The 6,470-nt window shown below is 46.0% G+C and overlaps 1 protein-coding gene and 1 long non-coding RNA gene across 2 annotated transcripts in view; both read right to left on the reverse strand.

The window, feature by feature from the left end:
• Positions 1–769, reverse strand: part of LOC310819731 — a 9,420-nt gene extending 8,651 nt beyond the window's left edge. Inside the window, exon 1 of the long non-coding RNA XR_014554776.1 lies at positions 1–769. This exon is cut by the window's left edge and continues 139 nt beyond it. This is a non-coding gene — a long non-coding RNA (uncharacterized lncRNA).
• The window catches only part of cemip (cell migration inducing hyaluronidase 1), an 87,506-nt gene extending 85,713 nt beyond the window's left edge, over positions 1–1,793 (reverse strand). Inside the window, exon 1 of the mRNA XM_083691237.1 lies at positions 1,644–1,793. The gene's annotated coding sequence lies outside the window, so the exon portion shown is untranslated. The remainder of the gene's footprint in view (positions 1–1,643) is intronic.
• Between the last annotated feature and the right edge of the window lie 4,677 nt (positions 1,794–6,470).

Below are 6,470 nucleotides of genomic sequence, written 5' to 3' on the forward strand. Positions count from 1 at the left end.
CTGGACTGGGCTGGGCATGGCTGGGCTGGGCATGGCTGTGGAATGGCAGAGTGCCTGAGCTGTGGTTTTGAACTCCTGTCTGATGAATACAATAATAACTCTGTCTTAATCTCCGCCTGTCACTCAAACGCTGCCTCCGCTGTGATGCTGAGATTGCCGGCTTTGATCGCTCCCACTGTCCCTGTCTGTGTTCCTCGCTTGTGACACAGCACTCTCTTGCTTCAAAAGCTCCTTTCTTTCTTTCTTTCTTTCTTTCTTTCTTTCATTCCTTCTTTCTCTCTCTCTTTCTCTTCTCTCTCCCTCTCTCTGGTTAGGGTAAATGTGCGATATACTTGGGGGTCTTTGCATGGTTATACAGGTATACTTTTCAGTTATGATAAGTATACTTATCAGCTACGTCTTTCCTGAAATCCAATACCGTCGTCGTCATCATCATCATCATCATCATCATCTCTGGGAGATATGCCGTGTAGCAGACATGGAGGATAGTAAAGACTGCTGTTTCATCAATCTGAGAGTAACAAACTGCTCCTGCGTGTTGACTGAACCCCTAACCCCCCTGTAGGCTGTCAATAACCCCCCTTTAGACCGTCATGTCAATGATCAGGGTCAATCCATTCACTTATTGATCAGTCAAAGCTCAACCTTTATGTCATGTTGTACACAACAACGCATGATTTCAGTGGACTTCATTCATTGCATAATATATACAGTCAACCTCCAACAGGGTGTATTACAGTGTTATAACATGACTAAACAAGCAAAGAGAACACTTCTCCTACTGAACTGAACTGTTGTTAGCGAATCTTAGGCACAATTGAGATATAAACATGCTTACGTATGTGATGCAATATGAATAAAGAAATAGATACCAACCTGTTGATTTTGAGTTGTGTGACGACATTGTCGCTCCTGGGTCGAGGCCGGTTAAGCCCACGGGACTCGGGGGGCTAGAGCTGTGCGCTTGATGCCCCCCTGGGGCTGCGAGACACGCCGCGCGCCAGCCGCCCACGGTACATAGCACACGAGAGAGAGCACATGCGAACGGACGCGGGGAGAAAATAACGCATTGACAGGGCGCACAATAGCTGTAGTGTTGTATTCCGCAACACATGCACAATTATAAATTGAATATGATTTTACATAACAATGGCACCATGTATTTCCCGAGATTGTGGTTGCAGAGACATGTTGCCTCTTGATAGTTAGGTTAATGTATGCATGATATTACACAACATGTTATAAATGTTGAAAGAAAGTAGATATTACGCTAATATTCGTCTCACACGTCGTTGCACATTGTATGCGTTGACTAATTCGACTTCGTTTATGTCGCGGAGAAGGTCAGCTGGAACGTACCGCAAAAAGGCGCACCTTTATACCAACCCTTAAGATCCACTTGTCTTTAGTTAATTAATAGGCTATACACACCCGTGCAGCCTCTATCTCTCTCTCTCTCTCTCTCTGCAGCCAACTGTCCCCAAACCACTATAGCACGGGGACTATATTCCTTTAGCTCACAGTACACCTGTGGCTTTGAGACCCAAATGCGCACAGAGCGGAGAAACCAACACGCTGAGATGCAGGAGGAGAGTTGACTCCAAATCCCCAAACGGTTTTGAACTCCACGAAGACCCACCAACCTGTCGCATAAGCCAGCCGTAGGGTAGTCTTGTAGTGCAGGCTTGTCTGTGAGTGAGGATAATGCACAGCCGAGGATGTGACAGAGACCATGCGTTCATATGTCAGTTGTGGAATAGCGGAGAAAGGAGCCGCTGATATTTATACCCATCTCGTCTCCGCTCCGCGCGACTCCTCAGCGCTGGCCACACTGTTTACAACAGCTGAGGGGAGAAACACGCCCACTCTGCGATGATTGGCCAGATATATTGTAATACATTTCTAGGATTCCATTTACAGTAAGTAGGCGGCTGTAGGCTGGGGGAGTGTGTGATCAGAATTTAATGATATCACAATAGCTATGACTAATGTCATATGACAGTCCTTGTTTACTTTGAGTAAGTGTGTGGCAATGGACCACTTTGACCACTGAAATGTACGAGCTAATTGAAATATGCAATAGATTTCTTTAGTGGTCTTTACAGTGTTAAATATCACAGATCTGCAGTGTCACTGGGCACCATGTAAATATTTGATGGGATCAAAATGTCCTCTGTCCTTATCTATTCCCCAATCCCACGTCACCTACATCTCTCTCTCTCTCTCCCTCTCCTTCTCCCTCTCTCCCGCCCCCCCCCTCTCTCTCTCTCTCCCCCCTCTCTCTCTCTTCCTCTCCCTCTCTCCTGCTCCCTCTCTCTCTCTCTCTCTCTCTCCCTCTCCCTCTCCCTCTCTCCTGCTCTCTCTCTCTCTCTCTCTCTCTCTCTCTCTCTCTCTCTCTCCTTCTCTCCCCCCCTCTCTCTCCCCCTCTCCCTCTCTCTCTCTCCCTCTCCCTATCTCCTCCTCTCTCTCTCTCTCCCTCTCCCGCTCCCTCTCTCTCTCTCCCTCTCTCTCCCCCCCTCTCTCTCTCTGCTGTGTGTGCAGGAATATGGATGCTGACATGCTGATAACACCTGTTTCTGACAATAGTTCTTAGGTGACAAGGTTGAAAGCATTTGACTTTGAAACACAGATGTCTATTCTTCAAGGCTGGTTCTTTTCATATCAATCTGTCAAAACAGAGAAATATGTCCTTATACACGTTTTTCGTTCTTTTTTTTTGGGGGGGGGGCTGCTTTCTCAGCACTGTTTGTTATAACGTGTTATGTTGGGCTACATAGAGAGAAGGACATAGAGACATGCATAAAGACATAGAGAGAGGGACATCAACAAGGAACCGCACCCCCATTTCATACTAAGGGACCTATAGGGGGGCTGTCCTATCCTTATTCCTGGAGAACAGTTCACAACATATTTACCGGTATTCTTCCGTAGGGGCCGCTGTTCACGTGCATGGAATCTGAGCCGCGCGTTGAAACTTTACACTGCTGACCGAAAAGGCACGTAAATCAGGGGCGCGTGAGGTTAAAGTAACAGCAAACGCGTAAACAACCTGAATTATTGCCCTGTCCATTTACATACCGGTTAGATCTCCTATCACTCACTGAAACATGAGGCCTGACAGACATACAATGATGGGTACTGATGATTAGCTGCCTGCGATTCGTTGGAACGATGCGTTTCGTTGGCTATAGGCTATGGAGTAATCGACTACTGCGATAAAATGCAACCGATTGACAGATGTCTTCCGCCGTATGCGAAGTAACGGTTGCCAAGGTACGGGGCTGTGTCTCATAGTAATAGCGCTCTATCTCTGGACCAGGGACACCGCTTCAGGAATTATCACCGGCGTTTGGCAGTCGGCTCCACCATGTTTACCTAATAAACTGGCACACGGTGGCGTGCTCCGAGTTAATTAAGTGTCAGAAATGCTACGCTTGCCAAAGCATCGCTTTGTATACAATTCAGTTCCTCATTACCAGACAGTGCTGCTCTCCTCTGGAATAGGATAGTGTTGCAGTCAACTGTATGTTCGTTCAGAAATTACATTGATAGGCAATCGGAATGAAAATGAATGAATGTTTGACACGACGCAAAGTATAGTATTAGTTACCAACATTAAACTGAGCATCGGGAGAATGGTGCGTAAAAGAGTGCGTAAACAATGCGTAAAATAGGCCTAGTGGCCTATAAACGCAAAACAACATCTCCCAGTCCCATAACTGTCTTATCTATCTATTTTCCTCATAGTAGCTGCTAAAAGCTAACTTTATGTTTTTGAACAGCAGCGAGATGATTAGTAAATGTGGCCTGCAGTTTCAGTTCTCAAGTCCGGACCCCTGCGCTCATTAAAGGCGGAGCTGAGATTTGGCCTGATCCTTGTTTTAGCTGGAGAGAGATTATCCCTCCTGAAATGTTGGCTTTCACTCGCATTGGCTCACAGGGAAAGGTAAATATCTCTCTGCTCACCCCACCACCCCCTCTGGGTCGTTATGAGAGGACATCTAAGTTCACAGCTGTCGGCTGAGCACCCTGCATTTAACGCGTCACAATTTGAAATGCAGGTGTTAAACTATGCGGGTCTGGTATGTGCACCTGCTAGCTGTTTTAGAGCGCGCCAAAATGGTGTTATTTGCATATCACTGCATAAAGGCCATAGTGGGTATAATGGAGTTTATAATGGCACAGAACATAATGTATTTAATGAACTCATTGTGTAGGCTCAGATGTATTTCTACATCTCTGGGGGGGAAAAAACGTCAATTTAAAAATGAGCTCTCAGAAATTTGGTGCCACTTTACATTCAACCTGCCTGGAATTATCAAAGCTGAGGATTGTGTCAATTTGTCAAGCCAGAGCACTATGGTTTCTATGTCCTCCCCCCTCCCCCTCCTCCTAACCCTCCCTCTCCTCCTCCCTCCTCCCTCTCCTCCCCCCTCCCTCTCTTCCCTGAGCCCATTTCCTACCTGCCAACAGAGTGCAGCTCAGCCAGTCCTCAGCCCAGGGCCCTGGAGATGTCTCAATAAGCTACACTGGCCTCTTTTTTCTAGTGTGTTTCCCTGTATCTGCACTGATCTTAACATACATATTATGATCGTTATGATAGGTCACAGCGACTCTCTTGGTCGCCTACCAACACGTTTCCTTCATATCCTGTTTTCATATCAGTGCACACGAGGGGAAGGGAAACAATGAGAGGAGGCCTGTTTAGACTATTAAGAACCCCTCTAATGTCATTCAACCACGCATCCTGGCAAACCACAGGCTTCCTCAACTGGCCGTGTGAGATGGGAGATGCTGTTCTCAGTGAGAGACTCCTCTCAACAAGTCACTTAGAAGGCCTGCTCCTAAAGAGCCTCCTCCCAGATAACCTCACAACATCCTGGCCGCTGGCTGCTGGCTCTGACAGGGAAGGAATACACATCCTAAAGGCTCTTATGGTTTGAAATCCAAGTGCTTTTTAAAAAGTGTTGTTGAATAGGATGCAATGGATGTAGCAGTGAAACACGCATGCTTTGTACATTATACTAATTTCCTTTACACACCAAGGGAAATAATTACTGTCAATGTGTTGAGTTGTATTTGTCAATGTGTGTTTCATTAGACAGGGCTGGTATGTAGCAGAATAATAACCACAGACACGTGAAGAAACACAGGCCCGCAATTAAAACTTGTTTCATAAACGGGCCATGAAGTCCTGTAACTGTAATGGTAGAGATCTGGCATGCCAGCACAGACAGAAGTAAGAGATTCAGGTTCATTTTGGTTTATTGTCAAAACAATTACAAAATACAGTGGACTACCAGTAGACTCCCAGTAAGAAGCAATGTTCTATGAGCGTGTTGATGAAGTAGAAAGTCATGTGAAGCGTTGGTACTGAGTGTGATGTAATCCCGCTGGAAGGGGTCAAATACTCATTGACATATCTGTTCAGAATGCAGAACACTGTGTGTCTGTATTGGTGTGTGTGTGTGTGTGTGTGTGTCTGTCAGTCTGTATTGAGATGTGTGTGTGTGTGTGTGTGTGTGTGTGTGTGTGTGGGGGGGGGGGGGGTGGAAGTGTGTGTGTGTGTGCGTATATGCATCCTCTGTGCAGTAAAGTGAAGTGTGGGAATTGGAGAATTCCCAGTGGGTTGTGTGTTCTAGGAAGCAGCCTGAGTCAGGTTCATTGTCTTCAACATCAGCAGGACTTTAATCACCCAACCACATTCCTATGGTTTCCATGCTCTACACATGGACATGGACATGACCACTCCTTGAACCCCCTTTGGAAATCAACTGACACGTAGGATGAACACTGATCTAAGGCCATTTGTATTACAGCCATCAATGGTTTAGGTTTGGATTTGTGGAAGGAAAGTTGATTCTGGGTCTGTGTCCAAGCCAAGGGCAACATCTACCCAGAGCCTGAAATAAACTGCTTGGTTAATCAGTCATCTCAAATGCAACACTTTTGGAACTCTGAAATTACAGCAAATTCAAACATTTGACTACCAATTCGGTATTGTTTCACAGTAATATTTGCCTGGGATGATTACATTTGCCTAGAAGGATTGAATAAATAAAGAAAAACGGTGCAAAATCATACATCCTGCTCTCAGTTCAATGATGAAAAACAATTTTTACTCATGTCTTGTCTATGGATAATCATCTCTATCCATTGCTCAATTAGTATGCAGCTCGGTTCAAACATTATTATTCCAGAGTGACAGCTGCAGCCCCCGCCTCCCAGACCCCAGCCCCACACCCAGTCCTCATTCAAAGGCAGGACACCGCAACACTCCCCCCCCCCTCTCCCTCCCCCCCCTTTCATGTCACCATCTCCAACCTTGCCCGAGGCCAAGGTGACTCCTGGTACATTTCTCAATGCTGTTACGTCTGCTTTTTCAATCCACATATGACTTTAGCAATACTCATTCGGAGGCAGTATTGGATCATCCGCCACCGGTGCTTTGATTTCCTCCCCTTCAATAG

The sequence above is a fragment of the Argentina silus genome (genome assembly GCF_951799395.1).
Source record: "Argentina silus genome assembly, chromosome: 19".
In the NCBI taxonomy this organism is placed as follows: Eukaryota; Metazoa; Chordata; class Actinopteri; order Argentiniformes; family Argentinidae; genus Argentina; species Argentina silus.